Source organism: Artibeus jamaicensis, unplaced genomic scaffold (genome assembly GCF_021234435.1).
Source record: "Artibeus jamaicensis isolate MK-2021 breed Jamaican fruit bat unplaced genomic scaffold, CSHL_Jam_final scaffold_625, whole genome shotgun sequence".
Lineage (NCBI taxonomy): Eukaryota > Metazoa > Chordata > Mammalia > Chiroptera > Phyllostomidae > Artibeus > Artibeus jamaicensis.
This window is the reverse complement of record NW_026522051.1, coordinates 5,566,572-5,592,495: the sequence shown is the minus strand read 5'-3', so window position 1 is coordinate 5,592,495 and position 25,924 is coordinate 5,566,572. Positions and strand designations below refer to the sequence as shown.

Here is a 25,924-nt window from a genome sequence, read left to right as displayed (position 1 = left end):
CAGAGTAGGGAGCCTGTCACACTGGCTCTGTCCCCTGTGTGTCTGGAAAACTGTCCCACCAGGGAGAAGACCGGTTCCTGTCACCTCGGCTCTGGGGCCCCTGATTGTGGGGAAAGGTCCCTCCCAGCAACTGCAGGGGGTCCTGTCATATCAGCTCTGGGGGCAGGGACGCTGGGGTCAGGTCACACTGGAGACAGGAGAGGGCAGAAGAAGGCAGCCAACACTGTGGTCCCAATTATTCAGCAATGCAAGTCACATCCAACACCAACCCTGAGGACTCCCGGACCCAGTAACTCCTGGCAAGAAAGGTCCCCACTTCAGCAACGGGGTTGGGCGGGAGCTACTACCCTCTGACACCTTCTGCCTGGTTCCTCCAGTCCATATGCCACGCGCCTAGTTTTGTTGCAACAGCAAAGTTCACTTTCATCTTTAGGGAGAACTGCTCACAGTGGCTACAGCCAAGAAGACCCTCTCTGTCAACCACTTCACTTAGGGGACCAGAACTGTCCCCAAACTCTATCTCAGCCCTTCCCCGGACTGAACACATAGTGGGAACCAGACCCCCACTGGGGCGGCGTCCCCTCAGACAGGGACGTTTGTCTCACCAGGGGCATTTCTGACATATAAACGCCGACTCTCCCTACTGGCACCTAAACAAGGCGAATGTCTGGGGAGAAAGACGGCTTGTAACGACTCTGCTGCAGGAGGCCACCCGTGTGCACAGGTTCCTGGCTCAGGGGTCCGGAGCGTCCGCGTCCGCACATGGGATCCAACAATCCTCTCCCTGTTCGCGCACCGCGGTGGGGAAAAAAGGAGAAGACCTTCACCCCTTTACCACGCTCCCCAAATGCCGATTTTCCTGATTTTCGTCTTTCATAACCAGGAAAGAGAGGGATGAGCTAGGCGGTCTTGGAGAGCGCATCCATGTGAACCCTCCGCCCGCTCCGGCTCCGGAACCCCCCGGACCCGCGCTGCTCCCCGCCCGCCTGTGAAAGGCCTCGGGCGGGCGCGCTGTTCCGGGTGAGGCCGCTCCCCTGCGCTCTCCCTTCCCGCCCACGGGGGAGAGGACCCCAAACCTGTACGAGCGCGCGTCCCACTGCCCCGTTTCGCGCCCCATCACCCTTCTCCCAAACCGTCCTGCGGTCTCTCACGGTCTCTGGCACCTCCGCCACGCGTAGGTCCCCGTCCCCAAACCTCCGGTCTCTCAGTTGCACCCGAATTCTGCGGGGGGGGGCCCTTCCCCGTCCCGCCCCCAATGTAACCGGTTCCAACCTCCCCCAACTGGCTCCGGTCCAGCCCCCTTAGTACCCGCCGCTTCCCAGCAGGGTCCAGTCCTCCTCCCAGATGCTCCCCACCCTTCCCTTCTCACGCCGGCTTCGCCCCCCAACCCCGACCCCGACCCACCGGGATCTCCGCCCCGCCCGCGCCTCCGGGATCCTAACACCCTCCCCGACCCCCTGGTCCCTCACGGAGCAGGATTCTGGTCACTCCTCAGATCAAAGTTCTCGAAGTTCTGGGACCCGCACCATCCTCGCCCCCCTCCGCTCTCTTTCCCGAGACCTTCGTCCCCACAGAATCCCACCGACGCCCCTTTGCCCACAGGGGATCCTCCGCCCAGCACGTCCCTGTTCTGCGACCGCAGGTTGGGCAGGCCGAGGGGGGACGGGCTGGGTCTGAGAGGGGCTCCGGGACCGGAGGGAGCAACATCGGGTCCGCAGGGAGGCCGAGCGGGCGCCAGACAGGTGCGGCCCCACCCGCACACGGAGCACACGGACCAGAGGGAGGTCTCGGCCCGGGAAGGGAGCGCGTTCACTCGGTAAGTGCCTGTGAAGACGCATTTGCTGGTGTCAGGCCCGGGCACGGGCGTCTTGTGCGTAATACAGGACACACCCTGGTGAGAGGGACACACGTGCCTTCGTGGAGCTCACGGTCCCGGCCTGTGGCCGAGCCGCGGTGGAAGCGTCCAGGCCGAGCCGGCACCTGCCCAAGCGCAGCGGGCGGAAGGGACCGCACACCTGGGGACACTGAGTCACGGTGGTGAAGCTCCGCAGGTGAGGATGACAGGTTTCTTGTTACTGCTCACACGTTACTCCTTAATAACTGTCTGTAACGTCACTAAAAGGAAATATTCCTGCTTTGTACATTCCAAAGTTCACCATCTAAAATCTCCCTTATGGAAAATGGGCACATTTGCCATATCCTGAGTTCCTCAGATAACCTAGAGGGGGCGCCATTTCACTTACAAAACACTTCTGCTTTCTACAAGACCAGGGGTCCAAACTCTGAACTCATTTAAAATTAAGAATCCTGTCCCTCTTTTATTTCATCACTAATGAATACCAACAAAGTCTTTTCTAACTCCTCACGTTACCTCATTTCTTCATATTTTGTTTCAAGTGTTGCCTATTTTTACATGTTTTTTTTTACATAACTAAAGCAATACAACTTTATTACTGTATGATACCTTATTCACCTTGATGAATCAGGAAAAGCAATGTAAAGATTACAAATAATAGAATTTATTACAGTGAGAGGGAATAACAGAGCAATAAATAAATAAATAAATAAATAAATAAATAAAAACACTAAGTTAAAGATAGAATCCAAAAGAACCAATAGCAACAAAAGAGATGCAAGGCCTAACATTAACCTCAGCAAGAATGTGCATGATCTGTGTGAACAAACTGTTAAAACGATGCCCAATGACAGTCACTTGAACAACTGGAAAGTAACAGCGTATTCTTTGATAAAAAAAATATAAGAATATCAATTTTTCAAAGTTGCTTATTAATTTATTGTAATAGAGTTTAAAATATCAACATTTTAAAACTAAAACAAACTCATTTTTCAGTACACTTGTTAAAATGAGGAATGAAAAGAGAATTCTGGAAAAGCAAATTAATAAATAAAACCTAGCCCAACTGAACATAACTATGTATTGTGTTATAAATCTACATTAATCTAAACAGTGAGGTAATGGTCTTTGAATAGACAGATTAATGGGACAGAATACAAAGTCCAATAATAAATGCAAACTCAGATGGAAATTTTCTATGACAAAGGTCTCTCCTTAGATGTGTGGGAAAATATTTGTAATATAATAAAAGGCATTGGAACAACTGAATAGGAAATATATTGGCTCCCCTACATTACATCCTCTGCCAAAATCAATTCTTTGATTTATTTTGATAGCCACTCAAAACTGATATCAAACACTGAAAGTTATCTGAAATATGCAAAAAGATGTAAACTGAAGGAATGGGGAAATGTAGGGAACTGTTTCGAGTGGCGTGGAAATGTAGCTCAACACTCATGTGGAAAACCAGTGGGGAGCAAGTGGTATGCGTGACCACACCATGGAGAGGTTTTCCTGTGCAGAGTCAGGCCTGCATTGTACCTAGACTGCTATGAGATTTTATTTTGCTAAAACTCCCTCACCCTGAATTAAGGCAGAAAGTGCAGCAAGCAAGGGCTTACTGCAACTTCCTAAAATCTGAGCTAAACCTCCCAAGTATGGAGTGTTACTGGTTCAACCACTTTTCCCCTTGGTCTGCAACATCCTTCTCTTTGAAGTAATTAGCAGCATTCTTTCCTTTGTTATCTGTAAAAGGGAGTCCCCTGCAGTGAACCTGTGCATAGTAAATGAGGACTACCCTCCAGGTAATGTACCCAGAGAAGCAATAAAACCTTCTCCAGACACAGCCCTCTGGCCCTCTGTCCCTCTCAGAGAGTGGCCATGCCATCCCTTTTCCTCCACAGGACTTCTGTTGTCCGCGTGTATTTGTTCACTAGCAGCCATGACACACACAGATGCTGCTGGCCAGGCTCCACATTAGGAAAATATACTATATGAACAGTAACCAAATGAAAATTATATAATAACATAGTAGACTTGAAAACAAAAAACAATACTGCACGTAAACAGGAGTACTTCATAGCAGAAAGTTCAATGTACCAGTTACTTCCAAATTTTTATTCACTTAATAACATAAAATCAAAATTATACAGAACAGAGCTACATGGAAAAATACACAAAATATTCATCTTAATAGGTGATTTTACAAAACTCCATCATGCAGGTTCTGTTTTAGAACCTATGAAGCCCACAAAAAAATAGTAAAAATATTTTTAAAATACCATCAGAAGCAAATGGCATTCAGTGTGCATAAGTACTTCACTACACCCCAGAACTGCACATTACAGATGCTTTCAAAGCACCCTGGGAATTTTTTCAAACACTGACCATATAGTGATATAAAGCAACTTCCATCAAATTGCAAAGGACTAAAATTTCTGTGTGTGTGTTTATTTCTTTCTCTGACTGCCATTAATCAAGAAATCAGTAACAACAGATAACTAGAAAATACTTATATTTACAAATTATTCAATACACTTCTAAATAATCATCCAAAAAAATCACAATTGAAGTTAGAAAATAATTTGCAAGGAATGATAGTAAAAATACTGCATATCAAGGCCAGATCACTCAGGTTCCAAAGATGATCAAAGCTTCAAGATCAGTGGCTTTCACCCTGGCTGGGATACCTCCGTGGATTGAGCACAGGCTGGGAACCAAAAGGTTGCCAGTTGATTCCCCGGCAGGGCACATGCATGGGTTGCAGGCCAGGTCCCCAGTGGGGTCCACGTGAGTGGCAACCACACATTGATGTTCCTTCCCCTCTCTTTCTCCCTCTCCTGCCCTCTCTCTAAAAATAAATAAATAAAATTTTCAAAGAAAAAGATCAGTGGTTTTCAACCTAAGGTTGACTTTGCCCTTGACAGGACCTTTGTCACATTGTATGGAGGCCTTTCAGGCGGTTAAGGTGGAAGTTACTTTCATGCACTGAATAAAGATAACAATTGCTAATTAGCACCTACAATGTGGAGAAAAATCCCCCAATCTCATAGGAATGAGAAACCCTACTCTATGTGGAGCAGGATAAAGAGTCAATTAGAATACAAACAGCATGTGACTTTGCACCCGAGATCTGAAATCACACCTTTCTCTGGACAAGGCAGCCTGGAGGCTGACAGCTAAAGAACAGCAACAAAAATAAATAAAAATGTCAGCCATCTTGCAGAGACTGGGTAGGAATGTCCTTGGCAAAGAAGACACCCGGGAAATCTCAGAAGCCAAGGAAGATATGACACCTTAACAGACTGCACCACAGTTTGATAAACCACAGCACTGAGGGTCACTGTCCCTTTTCACTGACCATAAATCACTCTGCAACAATTGTTTCTTAAAATTACTTAGAATCTACAATCTTACTCTTTTAGATTCCAGAACTCACCACCAAACGTTCTCCTCTTTGAAAATGAGAACCTTTGCCATATTGTGAGTTCCTCAGATAACCTACAAGGGGCACAATTTTACGTACAAAGTGCTTCTGATTTTTAAAACACCACTGCTCCAGGGACTTGCGAACCAGACAGTCGCGGTTCGATTCCCGGTCAGGGCACATTCCTGGGTTGCAGGCCAGTTCTCTGCAGGCCAATTCCCAGCAGGGGACTCATGAAAGGCAACCATACATTGATGTTTCCCTCCCTCTCTCCTTCCCTTTCCCTCTAAAGATAAATAAATAAAATCTTTATTTAAAAAAATAAATAAATAAATAAATAAATAAAAATAAAACACCACTGCTCCAGGTCCCGAACTCATTTATAATGCTGAGCCATATTAATATTTTGTTTAATTATTAATGAACTTATAACTAACACATTTTTAACTCCTCTTGTCTTCATGTTTTATTACAAGCTTTAACTATTTTTTCATGCTTTATACAGCTAAATGAACGTAATTTTATTATTGTATGATATCTCATTTACCTTGACAACTCAAGAATATCAACTTAAAGTTATTATAAATAATACAATTTAGGAAATTGTGTTTTAAATAACATGCAGAAATAAATTATTCTTTTGTATACACAGAGTAATTTAAAGACACAATCAAGGAAAAGAACCAATGGTGCATTCCCAAATCCAGTATCTGGTCTAGATGGTGTGCTCATACAAAGTGATCCCAAGGAACTGATCACTGACATTGGGACCTGAGACTTGTACCTCGAAACAGTCTTTAAAGAAAATCGACAGACACTGATATTCCACTATAATCAACCAGTTTTCCTGCTGACCTGTACTAAGATGTTATTCCCCAAAATTCCCACGAGATGGCAGCAGAGATGCATGCTTGGGACACGTATAGTGGCTTGGCCTTGGATCCAATACATAAATATAAAATTCATTGTTTTCATAATAAATGGTTTTCATCTCTCAAACAGTAACTGTGTAACACAGTATATTTTGTACTATGGAAATATTCCTGCTGGAATAGGGCTTTGGATGCAAATCAGACACTTTGGATGGTCAAGGTGCTATTCAGATAAGGAAGGCAGCAACGGGCCACTGGAGGTAATGAGGGTGTGTGGAATTTCTGTTGAGTCACTTTTTGTGGGTAAAAATCCATTCTTTGACCCACAAAAAAATAATTATAGACAGATTTAAGTAAAGGAGAAAACAAATGACACAACATTCCAAATGACATGAAGGAAAAGCAAGTTTTCCCCTCCACGTTGCCCAGGCCCTGATCCCGACGCATAGTCCCTGTGTCTCCTCTCAGCACGTCCTCTGCCTGGGTTTTTTTTTTTTAACATAATATGTTTTGCAAGATACTTTTCTCACATAATAACATTATTTAGAACTTATCCTCTGTTAAAATCCATTAGAACCACCTTATTAGGTTTTATTTCTTTAATGAAATATCATATATTCTCACTCATTTTTAATATTCTATCATATTTCATAATGTGAGCACACCATAATTTAACAAATTCTCTTCTACTGAAAACTTTAAGATTATATGTTGTTATATATGTTGGATAAAATATATTAAACATACTTCACTTCATACACAGGGAAGCATAACTAGGGAAAGTTTTTAATGTTTTTCTTTCCATTGCATTTATTAATTTGAAAGAGAGAGTTAGTTGTTCCACTTATGTATTCATTCATTGGTTGCTTCTTGTATGTGCCCTGATTGGAGAATGAACTGACCACCTTGGCTTATTATAGGCAGGACACTCTAACCAATGGAACTATCAGGCCAGGGCTACTAAGGGAAAATTTTGAAAAGTGGAATTTCTGGATCAGAGGGTATGAGAATGTTGTTTCTGGATGGCTTTTCTCAAAATGATCACTGGGAAGTCTGCACCAAAGGACCCTTCCCGGAGTCTTTCAGAGAAAAGACACGGCACCTGCTTGCTCATCAGCCTTAGAGATGTCAGGAGTCCTCTGGATCCCCCATATAAGCCACCACATTATGTTAAAAACATAGCAGTCAGTTATTTTACCAGCAGATAAGGGGTTTATTCAGAAACAGAAAAAAATGCAGTTTAAGACAAACAAGCTGTAGCAAAAATCATTGGCAAGATCCATAAGTAAAAGAGAGTAACGTTATGTTACATACAGAAAGGAGGAAGGTGGTAGGGATCATTTAAACAGAAAGTGCACGGGAGGAAACCATCAGGGTGACAACGATGGTTTCTCTCTGGCTGCGTTGCTGGGGAGTCGGTTTCTCCTGGGAGCACACGATACATCTTCATGTTGGGGCCTGTGACAGACAATTTTTCCTGTAATTGACCGTGGGTGATGTTATGTGACAGCAGCCCCACTGACCCCCAAGTCCACTTCAGTGAGGTTTCCCTTTATGCAATTTCACAGTAATAGTTGGCTTACTTGCTATCCATGGAAATCAAGTTATATTTACGTGCTCAAAACGAGGTAAGGACCAGAAAGGCTCTTCCCAGTAGCTGCTAAACTGACCCTGCTCTGTGGACCGCAGTACTCAAATTTGATGTTATTTTCATGCAAAATACTTGTCGGTTTTTCCAGTATTTCTGAATTTATTTACTTTTGCTTGGTTTTATCTCGTCTTCTTATTTCTGAAATGTTTTTACACCTGAGTTAAACATATCTATTGCTCATAAGGCCACTTCTCTGAGATGTGAAATTCTCCAAATGTGTTTCCCAGTACACTTATTGTGTCATCTGTTGTGTTTAAATATTTGAGCCCTCCTGGGAATTATTTTGTGTCTATGAATTGCGTGGTCAGAATTTACTGACTTAAGTTTCCACGGAATGCAATGCAGTCTTGACCATGTCCTCACTGCTTATGCAGCTCCAGCTGAAAGTGGGTTTGAAAAGGGGCGGGGGGGCGGGGCGGGGTGCTTTTCAAACCCACGAACGGGCCTAGATATAAGTTGGGGATCCCGACCACAGTCTTGTGGAACAAAGACACTTTGTCAGGCGGCAGGAGGCTCAAGTCCACCCTAAGATCCGGCCCGGTTCGGAGCTCCAAACTCCTGCGGGAGAGATTTCCTCTCCAGCTGCGGGGAAACAACCCTTGGAGCTGCAGGCTGCGCTACTGGCACTCGGGAGACTCAGAGTAGCCAATCCCCATGGGGCGGGGCGGGTCTTCCACTGGCTAGTCCGGAACCCAGGGGGCTCTGCCCCGCCCTCTCAACTTCTTCTGACCGCCCATTGGCAGGCAGAGCCCCGGGATCTCAGTGCTGATTGGGCGCTATTCAGGATAGAACCTCCCTCCCAGGGCGGGAAGCCCAGCAGCTCCGAGAGATACTCCGCTGAGGTGGTCGGCGCGGCAGAGTCCCCGGGAGACTGATCGGTAAGCGGGGAGCCCTGCCACGTGGCGCCCTTAGCCCGAGACCTTCAAAGTCCAGTCTGAGAGACCCCAGATGCCCTCATCCTGAGGGGCCCCAAACCCCTTCAGCATCGAGGGGCCCATGTCCGCCAACCCGGAGGACCCACATCTCCTGACCCCCAACGCCTGGACCCCCAAACAGCCCGAAAACCCCAGTTCCCCTCGGCTCGGATCGGGGGCCCCCAGCCTGCAGCTCGCCCGGAAAGACCGAATCTCCCCAAACTCAGAGACGCTAAACGCCGTCGTCCTGGAAACCAACTCAGTGGTGGGACCCTGAAGCCCCTCGATGAGACGCCCCAAATCTCCTCAGCCGCAGGGTCCGACCTCCCCCCACACCCCGCCTCAGCGTCCTCAGCCCGGAAGACCCCCGGGCCGTCCAGCCCCTCCTCCCGCAGGGCCCCGCGCCCCCCTTCTCCGGGCGGCCTGGCGCCCCGCCAGGCTTCCTCCCGGCTGGCGTTCGGCCCTCTCAGCGCTTCTCCTTCCACAGGCGCCTCGGACTTGGGGCTGGGACACCATGAACCCCAACGGGGGCCCGCAGCACAGCCCCGAGAGAGAAGCGAGGCGGACGGGGCGGACGCTGCAGGTGAGCTGGCCAGCGGGGAGCGTGGGGACAGGGCTGGGGACAGGGCTCCGCAGACGCCCGGCCCTCGGGGTGGCCCTGGCTGTGCGGGTGCAGAGCGCTGGTGGGAGAGACGGGACTCCGCGGGGCAGGGCCGGGCAGGGAACTGCGAGCAGGCCCCCGGGGACCCGGGACCACCGAGGCCCCGCCTGCTCCCCGCACCAGGGCCACACGTTCTCACTCGCATCACCGAGTTACTGATGTTTCCACTCTATTCTCCAGGCCGAAGAAGCTTTGAAAGATGCTTCCCTCTACGTCTCCAGGGAGGAGTGGGCAGAGATGGGAGACCAGGAGAAACGCCGGTACCAGAACGTGGAGAGGAACTTGGACGTGCTCCCCGGCCTAGGTAGCGAGTGCGCAGGCGCTGGGCAGGAGGAGCCTGGTGACCAGACAGGCTGCTGGGCTGGCTCCGGGTCAGGCGGCTCCCTCCTACAAGGACACCGGTCAGGGGGCACGCTCCTTATGTCAGAGCAGGCGCTGACTGAGTGTGGTCCTCACAGCGACTCCTTGTAGACTCTCCCATCCCAGCAGAGCTGCTCACACGAGCTTCCTGGAGCTTATTCCTCCTCCAAGCTCTGTGCTTTCAGGACAAAGGTTTTGTGTCTTTCCAGGTCTCAGGGCCCCTAGACCAGCTTTCATGTGTTGCCACAGGCAGGCCACCGAGCTCCAGGAGGAGGACCCTGAGGATTCGGATGAAGAATGGGCTCCAGGGCAGCGAGGTGAGGGGCAGGAAGAGCCAGAGCTGCCCTCCTGACACGGACTTGGTTTAGGTCAGGCTGCACCTCAGCAGTTAACCAGGGAACAGGATTTGCTTGTCCAGAGAACACGCAGGTTGCAGAACAACAGTATATCCTACAGTGAGGGGCTATTCCTGTAAACTTTCAAGTGTGCGAAATCACCATATATATTTATAGACACATTAATCACCAGTAAATGTATAATAATATACAAGAAATAAGAAATAACTAATTCAGAAGAGTTGTCATCACAAGAGAGGGAGGCAGGTGGGTGTGGCAGGTGAGGGGTGTCTCAACACCTGGCTGCCCGATGGCCTGCACGGACACAGTATTAACCATGGTGATTACAGGAGCTGGGGGAAGGGCCAGGGTCGGAAGTGGCTGATCACTGTATCATTTCCTGATGTCAGCCATGGTGCTGTTCTGTCCTGTATCATGAGTGTTCAGTGCGTAGGGTCAGTCCACTTTCATGGGTCTGGGATTCAAACACAGCTGAAGCCAAGACGTGATCTTCAACTTGACTGGAATTCTGTTTCTGTGGTCATCAGACTGTTGATGCTGACCAGAATCTAATGATAAGGAAGGGCCTGGATGGCCAGTATGTGCACAGGGGGGAGGATACCAGAGAAAGGAGGCGAGGTGGTCGTGGTGCCCTTAGTCCAGACAAGGCCAGTTCAAATGCAGAAAACAGGACGGAGAAAGGGTTATGTTGAAGACATGGAGTTTCTGTGCAGTTAGTCTTATTACATTTTTGTCAGGAGAGGCCAATTTATTTTTTAATAAATGATAATAGATGCTTTATGAACATAGGATGAAGCATAGATGACACTTTATCTATTTTTTTTATCATTCTAATGAAATTAGTGGGTGGTCCCAATAGAAGCCTGGCCTTAATGAAACCTCAGAAAACATTTTCCAATCATCCTGGGATTGTTCTTAGACTGCTCATTCAGAATTGTCTCCCTAATAAGAATCTCCAGATTTTCTAAACATTTACCAGCGAAAACACTGATCTCTCATCATCTTTCAGTGAAACCTTCGGTGGCCTTCAGAAGGGAACACAGTAAACATAAGAAGGTGAGTATTTCCCAAATCCTGTTGACAAGAAAATTTTCCTCATGGATTGAAATGCAAGTAAGAGTAGGAAAATGTAGAGAGTATCCTAGGAACTGCTGCCTTCCTTTCCTGGTCTCTTCAACACATTGTCCCATATTACCATCTTTTTTTAAAGATTTTATTTATTGATGTTTTAGAGAGAGGGGAAAGGAAGGAGAAAGTGAGGGAGAGAAGCATGTGCGAGACACACCTGTATGGGTTGCCACTTACCCACCCCCAAGTAGGGAACCTGAACCACAAGCCAGGTATGTGCCCTGACCAGGAATGGAATTGGTGACCTTTCAGTCTGCAGGCCAGTGCTCAATCCACTGAGTCACACCAGCCAGGGCTCATCATCATCTTAATAGTTAACAACTACAGCAACAATAGTAACTACCATTTGTTTCATTCTCACAATGTTTCAGACTTTAAGAATTCTATGTGAATGAACTCACTCAAACATTACAACAACCCAATGAGATACGTGCTATAACTCTCTCCATTTACAATGAGGAAAGTGAGTTTTCAGAGATATAGAAATGTTTGACTATGTGTCTAAGATCACAGTATCAGTGGTAGTGCAATCTAACCCATATTTGCTTCTCTAAAACACTTACAAACTCATTAAAACTTTCAGAGTTTTGCCCTCACCCCCATGACCAGTTGGTTGTCATGCTGCAAAGTGAAAGATCGCCAGTTTGATTCCTGGTCAGGGCACATGCCTGGGTTGTGGGTCAGTTTCCAGGTTGGGGTATGTGTGAAAGGCAAGTGATCAGTGTTTCTCTGTCATGTCAATGTTTCTCTCTTTCTCCCTCCCTTCCCCTCTCAAGAAAATGAACAAAATCTTTTTTAAAAATTAGAAAAATAAACTTTCATAGTTTCTAAAGTTTACATTGTCTTATCCAATGTCATTACATCATTCATCTGACTGACGGTTTCAACCAAAGTTCTCCTCTGCTATGCTGAAGTGAGAGATGCACTAAGACCTTCTGAATAAGGAAAGTGTACAATGTGTAGGCAGCTTGTACAGTGGATGGTCCCAGATAAAGAAGAATGTAAAGTGTCCAGGATCACAGCCTCCAACTCTAATCAGAAAAAGCATCTCCCACCCCTGAGGGGCTTCAGGTTTGATGATTGAGAAACAACGAATAATAAAATGACTTAAGGATTTAAGGTTACACACTCTTCTATAGAAACTCATCCATCTGGAACTGATTTCAAATGCCCTTATACTGGGAAGTAACAGCTTCTTTCTCTGAGTTCCAGTGAGGCCACTCTCATCCTGTTTAGAATCATTTGTTCAACCCGCCCCCCTCCACGTTGTGAGCTATTTGAGAGGCTGGTCCATACCTGAGACTTCCCAGAGGTCACAGGCCCAGGTGAGGGCTCCCGAATGTTTGCTGAATGATTTCACAATGACAAGTTAAATTAGAAAATAATCAGTGAACACTGAAGGCAATTTCTGTGAAATTTGAAATATAGAGAGAGTTGAGGGATAAATTGATAGCAGGACTGTAATCTTATTCATACTGTATCATGCAATTCACAGAACACTTTGGTGAGCATTATTTCATTGCACATTCACTGTAATATTCAAAATCAGCATGTTATAGATCATGAAGCTGAAGACAACTAGCTACTGATACAGCCTTATTCCAACAGAATTGATGGGAACCAGCTAATCTAAGTACAAATATTCTTTCTAAGGTATTGCAAATTTTATCACCATTTTATTCATTGTCTAGATATGTTTCTGCCAAGTATTTCTTTATTCTCTTTCTAATATCCTTCACTCTCAATATTATACAGACAGTGGAAAGAAAACAGCCATAAAGCATGAGTTCTAATCTTGGATTCATTACCCACATTGGCTCTATCCCCTCGAACATTCATGCTCCCTAGGTATTTTCAAGGGTTGAAGTATTAAAGACATGCATGTAAAATGTACCATAAGCCTGAAAAAATTAAATACATGTTATCTTTTAATATGTGACTTTTACATTGAAGGCAACATCCAAGACACCATTAAGCAATGAATATAGTTTGAAGGAATTGTCAGGAACAGCAAATTTGATGACTGCAAGTGACTCAGAGCAGGCCCAGAAACCAGTGTCCCCTCCTGGAGAACCATGTGCCTTTGGAAAGCACACTAGACGAAAATCGGGTAAGAGAAAATAATTTGGGAACTTAAGTTCTTCTAAGTCCTATAGAAGGACTCATATGTATGACCTAGGTATGTGGGGTGGACTGTGGATGGGCCTGGATTTAAGCTGGGCTGAGCTGAGACTGAAGTTAGCAGTGGAGCTTTGGGCAAATCCTATAAATTCTCTGAGCTCCTGAATGCTAATGTGTAAAGTAAACATAAGGACATTTCGCTCATATGTTGTTTGAAAACATTAAACTGAATTTAAAACAACTGACACATGCAATTTGTCCAATAAATCCATCTGTGATAATAGCAACCACACTTTATTGCTGTTGTGTGCCCAGGCCTTTACTCAATGCCTAACATATAATGTGTACTCCATAAATATTTTATGAATGATTACAGGTTGGCAAATTAAACCTGGTAGTGGGAAGATCTAGAAACTAAAAATTAATCAGTCATCTGTAGTTAGTGTAGAGTCTTCATCTTCTGAACCAATAGTTAACGGAGTAAAATACCAGGGTGTGCAAACGGACAGGTGATCATTTGATGAGAGGAGATTGTGTGTTATATGATAAAAGGGGAAGTAACACTCCAGACCCCACCAACCTCGCTCACCTGCTCTTATCCAACTTAGAACTCAAGACAAAGGAAGTGGATGTGAAGATATACAACCTACGAGAAAGAAAGGGCCATCTATATCAAGAGATCAATGAGCCCCAGGATGATGACTACCTTTGTAAGTGACCCACACTAAGAAGTATATGATGATACAATAATTTCATCTAGTCCTTTGGTCCCCAAATCATTCCCTTCCTCTAGTGACCTGGAGTACAGGACTTAGTGTCAATGATGTCAGTACCAGACTGGACCTCTTTGTGTCCAAGAACATGAACTAAACCTTCCCTAAGCCCTGTTGCTCTCGCCTCCAGATTGTGAGAAGTGTCAGAACTTCTTCATCGACAGCTGTGCTGTGCATGGGCCCCCTACATTTGTAAAGGACAGTGCAGTGGACAAGGGGCATCCCCACCGCTCAGCCCTCACCCTGCCCCCTGGGTTGAGAATCGGGCCATCCAGCATCCCTGAGGCTGGGCTTGGAGTGTGGAATGAGGCAGCTGATTTGCCTGTGGGTCTGCACTTTGGCCCTTATGAAGGACACATCACAGAAGATGAAGAGGCAGCCAAGAGCAGATACTCCTGGCTGGTGAGAACTATTTACCTCTTCCACTGTCCTCTGGCTTCCCACATTCCTTCTGAGGCCTGGAGGGACCTCACCTCTTATGTACTAGACATGGAAGGGACAATGTGGTTTGCTCTGTGTACAGACTGGACTTCACATGAACACAGAGCTCCTGTTTAAGGATCAGAAGGTAAATGGGAGCAAAGTGGTGCAGACACAAAGCAGTGGCTTCTCCCTTGTGGGGCTCCTGCTCTGATTGGACAGGTAGACTCAGGTATGTAGGTGATGAGTAAGAAAAATATCATGTGGTCACAGCTGGCGATGGAATCCCCATACAGGTGGAAAGATTTCTGATGACAATAGAGTGAAATAATTCTTCTGACTGTTGGTTGCCTCCCCACCAAAAAAATAAAAGTTCTTTAACTTCTCTTCTGAAACACAGATCGCCAAAGGGAGAAACTGCTATGAGTATGTGGATGGAAAGGACAGATCCTGGGCCAACTGGATGAGGTGAGGTCAACAGGTCTCTGGGTGTCAGAGGGGACACTCATCCCCCATGAGCCCCTATATCTGTCCCTCTCATCATGCCTCCCTCAGTGGTCTCCCTTCATCCTTTTTCCCCTCTTTTTCTTCATAGTGTTCTTTCATTTCAGGGGACTTTTAAGAAAAAAGTATAGCATGTATCCTCAAAATATAAAGCTCTCTGCTAGACACCATCTGGGCACTGAAAGGTCCTTGAAGAGCCTGGAAAGGTCCTTGTATCCCTAGATACACCAGGGACACTGGGTTACTTTAATTTGTCAAACATTAATTAAGCACTTACTATATTCTAGTTATGGTGAAGGAATACATTATTTCAGATCACACAACCCATGTCCTTATGGAGGAACCCTTGCAGACAGACATAAAAACAACTGTTTTTAGAAACTATAATTTTAAAGAAGTGAACACCCTGGCTAGTATAGCTCAGTGGATTGAGCGCGAGCTTGCGAACCAGACAATCGCAGTTCGATTCCCAGTCAGGGCACATTCCTGGGTTGCAGGCCAGTTCCCTGCAGGGGATGCATGAAAGGCAACCATACATTGATGTTTCTCTCCCTCTCTCCTTCCCTTCCCCTCTAAAGATAAATAAATAAAATTAAAAAAAGAAAGAAAGAAAGAAGTGAACAGTGTCAAGATAGCACAAACCAAGGACGGCCTAAACCTGTGAGGGCAGCAAACCATCCCAACGTTACTTCTAACTAGAACTGGGCTCTGAGGCCTGCAGAGGAATGGTCATGGGCCCTTATCCTGAGAGGGGCTGTCTTTTATCAGGGATAACAGAATGTGAATCAACTACTATTGTTCTGTTTTATTCTAACAAGACAAAAAGACATTTCATTTAATTTTCTATAGTAACCTTGGGCAGGCAAGTGAATGGTATCCTACATAAAGTGTAGGAGGGTTGGAGAAAGGCCTCTCAAGAGAAAACAGATGTGGACTGAGTGCTGGATAATTAGTGACCTAATTCAGAAGCAGAGCCCTAGATCAAGCACCAGGTTCTGTGGTGTGAGACAACTTGATTTTGAGTTTGGAGAAGCCAGAGATCACTGGATATTATGGCCAATCAGGGTAGAGGTTGAGTCTAGAACTGGGTTCTAGGAAATGGTATTAGGCAGGATGAACACTGCAAGCAGGACTTGTAGGTAGGAATTTACATGACACGCTGACAGACTCTCAGACACTGAACAGAAGGTTCCCCGGGAGCATTAGGGGCCGTGGGCAACACCAGAGCCTGAGGGCCTTTAAGAATCAGTGAGGAGCTGGACATGGATGTAACAGGTAGTGGGAACTCATCACCATGGTTTTCTTTCCCTTCCTCTGCCTCAATCCCAGGTTTGTGAACTGTGCCCGGGACCATGAAGAGCAGAATCTGGTGGCCTTTCAGTACCACAGGCAGATTTTCTACCGGACCTGCCAGGTCGTCAGGCCGGGCTGTGAGCTGCTGGTCTGGTGCGGGGACGAGTATGGCCAGGAGCTGGGCAGCAAGTGGGGCAGCAAGTGGAAGGGAGAGCTCATGGCCGGAAGAGGTGGGCACCACTGTTCTTCAAAACAGAAAGAAAAGAGAGAATTCTCCATAGAAATATTTGTGAGCCAACTCTTAAGTAAAGTAAAATCCACTCTAAAGCCACTAAAGTTTCAAATCACATGCTTCAGAAATGCACAATGCATTCATATGCCTTTAACTCGAGCAAAGTTTTTATATTTTTTATTTTTAACCTGTTTCATGCCCAAAATGTACAACTACTTTTAGTGCTAAAAGGCTGACAGACAAAAAAAGTTTTCAAGCACTAAACCAGCTCTCTCACTAAGGCCGTTTTCCTGACATTTTTATAGGTCTTTCTTCTTAATTTTCTCCATACTTCTTAATAAAACATTTCTTATAGGCATACATTATTTTTTATAGATTGTTCCCTGGCTGGTGTTGCTCAGTGGATTGAGTGTCAGCCCGGGAACCAAAGGTCACCGATTCCCAGTGAGGGCACAGGCCTGGGTTTCAGGCCCGGTCCCCAGGAGGGGACACATGAGAGGCAACCACACATGGATGTTTCTCCCCCTCCCTCCCCCCTTCCCCCTTTTCTGAAAATAAAATAAATAGTAGATCAAATCTTTTTAAAAAGATTTGATTTATTTTTACAGAGTGGAAAGGAGGGAGAAAAACATCAGCGTGCAAGGGAAACATTAATCTGTTGTCTCGCACGCACCCTCAACTGGCCTACAACCCTGGCATTTGCCCTCACTCGGGAACTTGTAACCTTTTAGTTTGTGAAACAACACCCACCACACCATTCAGACAGGGCACATTCGTTTGTCATTTCAGTAAATTGTCATGAGAGATCCTACTCTGTGTCACAGAGGGTCCTGGGACCTGGAAATACAGATTAACACGAGGATGAGAATGACGGCTCTTAAGGAGCTGACGGGGGAAGGAGGGAAACCCAGGCCCACATGCTTGCACGTGCATAACACCACGCAGCGGTTAGTGCTTTGGAGAAAACTAATCCAGAACCATTGCCGAGAGATCGGTGTGAGGGAAGGTACAGTGTGGTAGGTGGTCCAGGAGGGACTCTCTGCAGATACAACATGTACAAAAACACCTGCAGGCAGAGGGAGCAGCTAGTGCAGGAAAGAAAGGTGGGGCATTGAATAGGCTGAGAGTCACTCACGTCTTGTCTCAGCACAGAGGGTAATAATGGAGATCAGACAGACTCTGAGCAGCCCAGAGATGCAGTGCCCATGACCTGAGTTAAGACACCGGGGATTTTCCTGAGTGAAAGTGTGCAGTTGTCAGCTGTAGAGTGGTGTGTTTCTCTGTTCTGATTATGCTTTGTTAATTTTTAGAAAATAAACTCCAGTGGGGAATCCCTTCATATTACTTCATCTCCAAGTGAGAGAGCATGGTAGACTGGCCTGAAAGGAACAGGAGTCAGGCGTGTAAGAAGTGTGGTTGATATATTTTGAAACAGGTCTAATTAGTTATTTGAAATGGGCTAACACTGAATGAGATGAAGCATAAATATTTGGTGTGAGGCTTCAGGAAGGACATTTCATTTTACTATTTTGGAAAACTGAGAGAAGTAATTCCTAGTTGGGGCCTGTGGTTTTCCTCTTTAACATGATTTAGAAGATACCTGTAGATGAGAAAGATCACTGTGCTCCATCCGCACAAGGAATGAAATGGCCTCTCATCCTCCTCAAAAGTCCCTAGTCTGGGCAATATTAGAATAAGACCATTGATGTGGGCTTTCTGGGTTTCTGAGAAAGATGCACTGCATAAAAATCAAAAGGAAAATAGATGGTGAATGGACGCTGTGGGAGACAGAGGTTGTGTTGTCACCACAGTAAGAAGGATTCATGTGGCAGGAATGCCTGCAGCCCAGGCATTGTCAACATCTGCCCTGACCAAACCTTTCTCTTTCAGCAGAACCAAAGCCAGAGGTGCACCCATGTCCCTCCTGTTCTCTGGCCTTCTCCAGTCAGAAATTTCTCAGCCGACACGTGAAACTCAATCATCCCTCTCAGATTCTCCCAGGAACATCTGCAAGAAAACACCTCCAAGCAGAGGAACCCTGTCCAGAGGCTCAGAATCAGCAGCAGCAACATACTAGTACACACAGCTGGAATGATACAGCTGAAGGTCAAGAGGTCAAAGAAAGGTCCAAACCTCTGCTAAAAAGGACCAGTCAGAGGAGAATTTCAAGACTCTTTTTCCAACCTTCCAAAGAACGAGTGAGGAGCTCTAGTGAGCATGAGAGACTGATGGAGGAAGAGCCCCGCAGAGGCCAGAAAGAGAGTTCAGAGGACACAGACAAGTTCTTTGTGAAAGTAGGAATGCCAAGAATTGTAACACTTGAGCATGGAGGGTGTTGGCAAGGCTTCAACGATGGGTCACATCTCATCACACACCGGAGGACACACTCTAGGAAGAAACCCTATGTTTGCAAGGAGTGCGGGCAAGGCTTTACACGGAAGACACATCTCCTCACACACCAGAGGACACACTCTGGGGAGAGGCCCTATGTTTGCAGGGAGTGTGGGCAAGGCTTTACCTGGAAGTCACATCTCATCAGACACCACAGGATACACTCAGAGGGAAAGCCCTATGTTTGTAGGGAGTGTGGGAGAGGCTTTACACGGCCATCACATCTCATCAGACACCAGAGGACACACTCAGGGGAAAAGCCCTTTGTTTGCAGGGAGTGTGGGCGAGGCTTTACACAGCGGTCAAATCTCATCACGCACCAGAGGACACACTCAGGGGAGAGGCCTTATGTCTGCAAGGAGTGTGGGCGACGCTTTACAGAGTGGTCAAATCTCATCACACACTTAGGGACACACTCAGGGGAGAAGCCCTATGTTTGTAGGGAGTGTGGGAAAGGCTTTCCATACAAGTCAGGTCTCATCACACATCAGAGGACACACTCAGGAGAGAAGCCCTTTGTTTGCAGGGAGTGTGAGCGAGGCTTTACATACAAGACAGATCTCATCAGACACCAGAGGACACACTCAGGGGAGAAGCCCTATGTTTGTAGGGAGTGTGGGAGAGGCTTTACACGGCCATCACATCTCATCAGACACCAGAGGACACACTCAGGGAAAAAACCTTTTGTTTGCAGGGAGTGCGAGCGAGGCTTTACAGAGCGGTCAAATCTCATCACACACCAGAGGACACACTCAGGGGAGAAGCCCTTTGTTTGCAGGGAGTGTGGGCGACGCTTTACACGGAAATCACGTCTCATCACACACCTGAGGACACACTCAGGGGAGAAGCCCTATGTTTGCAGGGAGTGTGGAAGAGGCTTTACATGCAAGTCAGGTCTCAGCAGACACCAGAGAACACACTCTGGGGAGAAGCCCTATGTCTGCAGGGAGTGTGGGCGGCGCTTCACACAGAGGTCACATCTCGTTACACACCTGAGGACACACTCAGAAGAAGCCCTATGTTTGCAGGTGAAGTGAATGAATCGCTACTATTAAATCACATGTCAATAGCCATAAGAAGTCTACGGAACCTTACCCTCCTCAGATTGTAGTTAGTAGAGAAGTAACTGGTTGAACAAACCCTTCAGTTTTATGACGAGATGAGATGGACAAACAGTTCCATAGTGATATGGGGATGTCAAAACCAAGCTCGTTCATGTTTTTTGTTTTTTGTTTTTTTACCTATTCTAAAACATTTTGTCTCCATACCCATCCCTCATTTTCTCCATCAATGAAAATAGAGGGTTCCTGAAGAGCCACAAAGAACTCATTCTCTCAGCCACAGAAATTCAACTCCTATAAATGTGTTCGTCTGGAGTCAGCCTACTTTGGTTCCTGCCCGGAGACAAGGATGGGAGACAGACTCACCAGAGAAGGGAATTCCCCGGACCCTTGGGAAGTGGGGCCTTTTCTCCTAATAGGCTTTCTACCCTCCTCACTTGGCTTCCCTTGGCTCTTCCAGTTTCCTGCAACGTCTGGAGCCTCAGAGATGAATGGCAGGGAGGGATGGATGCTTGTGCATAGACGTGAGCCGCTCAGTCTGGGCACTTGGTCTTCCTCACTCCTTGCTGCCTTTTCAGGGTCAGTATTTCCTGGTGCACAGCATACAGATTCCACATCAGTCCATACTTGGTGTGAGTCTCAGCTCTGTCTCCTCCAGCTGTGTGACCTAAGGCCAGATTCTCAACTTCTCTCTGCCTGCTTCCTAGTCTGTGCAATGGAAATGGGAACTCCAGCCTTTGGTTTGACATTCAAACTGGAGTCAGCACAGACAGACTCTGGCAAGAGGATCACTGACATCACAAGTCCTGCTGAACAGCCTTTGGTGCCCATGTGTTCCGGGTCCTTATTGCTGCTGGACAAAGGAAGATAAGGCCAGGTAGGGGTCTGCGGCCAAATCCAGAATTTGAGCAGACACCACTGCTTTCCCCACGTAGACTCTGCTGCCCTGAGAAGGAAGCCTGAGGTGGAGGATATGCCTCCCTCCACATTACCACCCTCTCACTGAGTCTGCGCACCCTCAGAGCCTCCTCAGCACAGGCAGGTGCTGCTAAGAGTGAGCTGTGAGACAAGCCCCTCGCCCACCCCTTGCTGAGAATTGACAGGGGGAACAGCACCTGCCTGCGCTGGTGTGTTAGGATAGATGGTAAGCCAAGGCAGGGAGGACGAGGAAGACATGTCTTACCCACCGACTCAGCAGTCCTGAGCCTGGTCCAATTCCATTGCCAGATGTTCTGGCATCACAAGAAACACCACGCTGACACGTTGAAATTGTAGGTATCATTTCCACCATCTGGGAGAGAAAGGCTTTGAAACTATTCATCCCAAGGCCTAGAAGATGGGAGGGGGTCCACAGCACTCAAGGAAAGGACCCATAAAACAAAGTTGGCTAATTGCTTGCCTCTGGATACTATCTGTTTTATGAGAGGGTCCCTAGTGCTTACAGAAAGAGCCCCTAGATAACTGAGTAACTGCCTCAACTTTAACTGTCTCCTGTCTCATGTATCTGTTTTACAAGATGACCAAATGGGTTCTGAGGCCAGATAAGGATTTGAACTAACAACCCACACACATCTACGTTTGAGTACTCTCATACCCCATGGAAGCTGGCACCACTTTTACTCGTCAATCAATATGTAACTGCCCCCATCCTACCAACTATATATAAGTCCTCAGGACAAAGGACCTGGTGCTCTTGCCACCCGACTTCTTGACTTTCACTCTCACCTCAGCAAGACCTGTCCTCTTCCATGAGAATGTATCACTAATAAACCTTGCACACTAATACACTTGCTGATCCGCAATCCTTTACTGCATTGGCAGGAAGAACCGAGTTGCTCCCAGGACAGGTGTGCCCAGTCTGCACGTGGCATTCATGAAGCCCGCAACACAGCAGCTTCTGTAATGCACTGTCCTTGTACCTGGGCCCCATGGGGCTTCGTACATCAATGACTCCATCTCAAAATTATTATTTATTGCATCTTTAGACTTTTGTTTGTGGGGTCTGATGGGATAATGGACATGCACAATGTTGATCATTCCTGGCCACCCGTTCCCAGATAATGTCCACAGTGGCCCAGGAGCACAAGATCTCTGTGGACCCAATGGGTAGGAGTCCAGCAAGACCCAAGGTGAGAACAGGGTAAACATCTATATCTGCATAAGCAGAAGAAAGAGTGCTAACAGCTCCCAGAAGTCACACTTTTCTTAGACCAGAGCTGAGTTCAATACAGACAGATGGCGAACAATTAGTGAGGACACCATCGTAACCTCTCCTGCATGAGGGAGACTTAAGCATGACCCACTCTGTTCCTCCTGGGGTGGGTTCACCAAAGGGGGACACCCACCCCCATGACCTGGAACAATAACCTTTCTGTCCTCCCAGCGCCAGGCTTATAAAGAAGAGTGTCTACATAACCTATGTGGATTTCAATAATAAATATCCACTATTATGTTCTTTTAATGCTTTTTTAAAGGAAAGTGTCTTTCTTGGGTTTTATTGCCCTTCCCTGTTTCTCCCCACCCCCAACCACCACAGCCCAGAGAGAATACCATAGACTCGATATTCTGTGGCTTTTAGCATGAGCCATGGGAGAGGGGAAGAGTCCTGGTGTAAAGATGGCAGAGGGGCTGGCACTGAAATGCAGTGGGAAGGGAACCCACAGACTGCCACGTGGTGCTCACCACCCTACTGCCACCAGGACAGACCCAGGAGCTCTCCCAGAAGACTTAGCAATTCAAGATGAGTAGACAGGTCTGTTCGCTCTCCCAGGTCTGTTCTCTCTCCCTCCCCTTCAGCAGCAAACCACATTCCTAGTGTCGCTGCCAGCCTCCAAGGTGTCCCCCAAATGCACATGCTGTCACCTCTGCCCTTGTACAGTCCCTCCTTCACAAAACTGAGCCAATCTGCGTTATGAAAATGATGTGTGGCTCTCAAAGCTAAGTTGGAAACAGAAACTTTTGTTTCAACCTTGCTTGCGTAGTTCACACAATCTCAGATCACCTTGTGCGGGGAGCTGGGTGTTTACACACCCCTTGCCCATCTGGCAGTGGCTGGCAGCCTCCGTCCTTGTTTTGAGGTGGAGGCTCCAAGGAGTGACTGCAGCCTGACATCTGCTGGATGCTGAGTCTCCTGCTTTTGCCCAGAAGCTGGTTGTTTATTGGAGAGGATGGTCCTTCTAGGTGGGTGCCTCAGGGGCTCCTCGTCTGCTCCCTGGGTGGTGCTGGGTGGATGAACCAAACCTGCCTCTGATCCCCAGAGTAGAGCACCGCGTGTCTGTCTGCAGAGCGTGCCCGTGTACAGCCTGACGGTTCAAGACAACAACCTCCAAGGTGACAAGTTAAATTCTGCAGTAACAGCTGGACTCACACTCACTGACAGCAACAGCCGACCTCTCGTCTCCAACCTGACTGTGTCCAGCAGGGGCCCGTGCACATCCTGTGAACTGTGTTTGCTGGTGGCTCAACTATGTTGAGCCGCAGTGTTGCCTGGGCCCATGGTCCTCAGCCAGGTGCCTCGTTAGAACCCTCTGGGCCTCACTGGGACACAATGACCAACTCTCTGTCCCAGGCAAGGGCAGCCATCTCTGGCCTGGGCAGTGACTCAGATGGGGAGACAAATGAAGCAGGCAAAGCCCATGACAAAATCTGGGTGCAGTTGCTCTGGGGTCAGGAGAGGGGCTCTGAGCTTAACCACAAATTTCCATCACAGTGGTGTCAGGGATGGGCACAGGGATCATTCCTGTAACAGTCCAGCCAGTGGTGTGTGAACCTCCCTATAGGTGGTGCTTGTCTAGACATCAGCCAGACCAGCCAAGTTCTTAGGTCTCTGCTCAGGGTCTTGACTGACCAAGAACTATCAGTTCCAGGTTACTGAGCAGCATGTTTTACCTGCATGGTCTCAAATCTGTGAGGCAGAAACACCTTCAGCCACATGCCCAGAAATGTCAGCAAGATGGTTCAAGAGCACAACTGCACTATGGCTCTGGCATACAGTCCAGGCCCAGAGACCCAGTCGCCAGGCAGCCCAGCAGCAGCAGCAACACCAGGCATACAGTTGCACTGGTCCTTCTGCTCCATCTTCCTGGGCCTGTGCTTTGTCCTCCTGGTACAGAGGGGCTCCTGCACTTCCAGCATCACACTCCTCCAGTCCAAGAGACGGTGGGCAGGAGCCAGTTTCTTTTGAACTGGGAGGCCACTACTGCTGGGCTTGTTACAGTTGGGAAGCCCTCCATACTCTGGATGAAGCCATAGTTTGTGTCCTTTGATTCCAAGACAGAGATGCCAAGATGTAGGGAACTGTTCCACGTGGTGCAGGGAACGTAGCCCAGCCCCTACTGGGAAAGGCCAGTGGGGAATGAGGTTGGCACACAGGACCCATGCCCATAGATAGGTTTTCCTGTGGGGAACCAGGCATGCATTGTATCTAGGCTGCTATGAGGCTTGCTTTTGCTAAAACTCCCTCACCCTGAATTGAGGCGGAAAACGTTTACTGCATATCTTTAACTTCCTAAAATCTATGCTAAACCTCCCAAGTATGGAGTATAACCAGTTCCACTGCTTTTCCCCTTGCATTTGCAACATCCTTTTCTTTGAAGTAATCAGCAAAATCCTTTCCTTTGTTATCTGTAAACGGTAATCACGTAAGGTGAACCTGTGCATACTACATGAGGACCATCCTCCATGTAATGTGCCCAGAAAAGCAATAAATGCCTGTCCAGGCAGGGGTCAGGGAGCTCTCTCACTCAGAGAGTGGCCAGGCTGTCCCTTTTCTCCACAAAACTTCTGCAGTCCGTGTGAATTTGTTCGTCACAGCCACAACACACAGACCCTGCTGGTTGGAGTCCGCATCACCCTGCTCTGCATGGAACTCAATGAAGAGTCCACGAGAATGGAAACCGCACATCACTTTGCTCCCTAGATCTGAAACAAGGCCTCTCTCTTTTCACGGACAGCATGCAGACTGAGACCTAAGGAACAACAACAACAACAAAAGCTCGCCATGTTGCAAAAATTGGTGAGTGTCCTAAGCTGAGAAAACACCCGCAAAAAGTCAGGAAGCAAAAAAGGTCTGACATCTTAGGAGACGGAACCACACTGTGCTATGCCATGACCCACATCGGAGGGTCACTGCTTCTTCTCATTGCCCATAAATCACTCGTTGATAGCTATTCTTGATGGGGAATTTCATATAAATTTGACCTCCATGTTACTTAAGGAAGCTACAAGGGCAAAAGCAAATTACAAATGACTTTCAAGCACACTTGGCACTTGTAAAAACCTGCTTCTGTTATGCTACAAAGCCAGTTCCAAACAACGTCACATAAAACTTGCTTATAGCTCTCTTGGCCAATATCTAGAAACCAGTCACAAAGTAACTGCACAGTCCTGACATTTTAACGTCTTCAACTGCGCTTCTAAATTATACTACTATGAAAAGTCAGTGATATTTCCCCCTGGAATCAACCCTTTTTCCTGCTGACCTGCCCTGAAGTGTCATTCCCCAAAATGGCCACGAGATGGCAGAAGAGACCGATAGAGGCAACACATGTCCCATTGAGGACTTGGCTGAAAGTTTCCTTCACTTTTTACTGTAAGATGCAATGACTGGAGCACCGTTCATCCCTCCTCCCCCCGCAAAAAAAAAAAAAATGCGACTGTACAACGTCATTGCCACTCAGTTCCACTGCCTTCTGCCACCTTTCTGGCAACTTCTGGTTTCATCATCCCACAGCACGGTTACCTTGGGCAGCAGAGCTCTTCCAGGGCCTTCTGCAGTCTTCCAGAGAATGCAAATTTCTCTCCACTGAGAGAAATTCGGAATATCAAACTAAATAGCCATGGGAAGGTGTAAGGCCTGGTGAGTACTGTGCATGAATCACGACTGCGCGGCCAGCCTGAAACCCCT

The 25,924-nt window shown here is 47.1% G+C and overlaps 1 pseudogene; it reads left to right on the top strand.

Moving 5' to 3' along the window:
- The first annotated feature begins 9,211 nt into the window (after positions 1-9,211).
- Positions 9,212-21,882, top strand: LOC119060984 (histone-lysine N-methyltransferase PRDM9-like; annotated as a pseudogene).
- Positions 21,883-25,924: the final 4,042 nt, after the last annotated feature.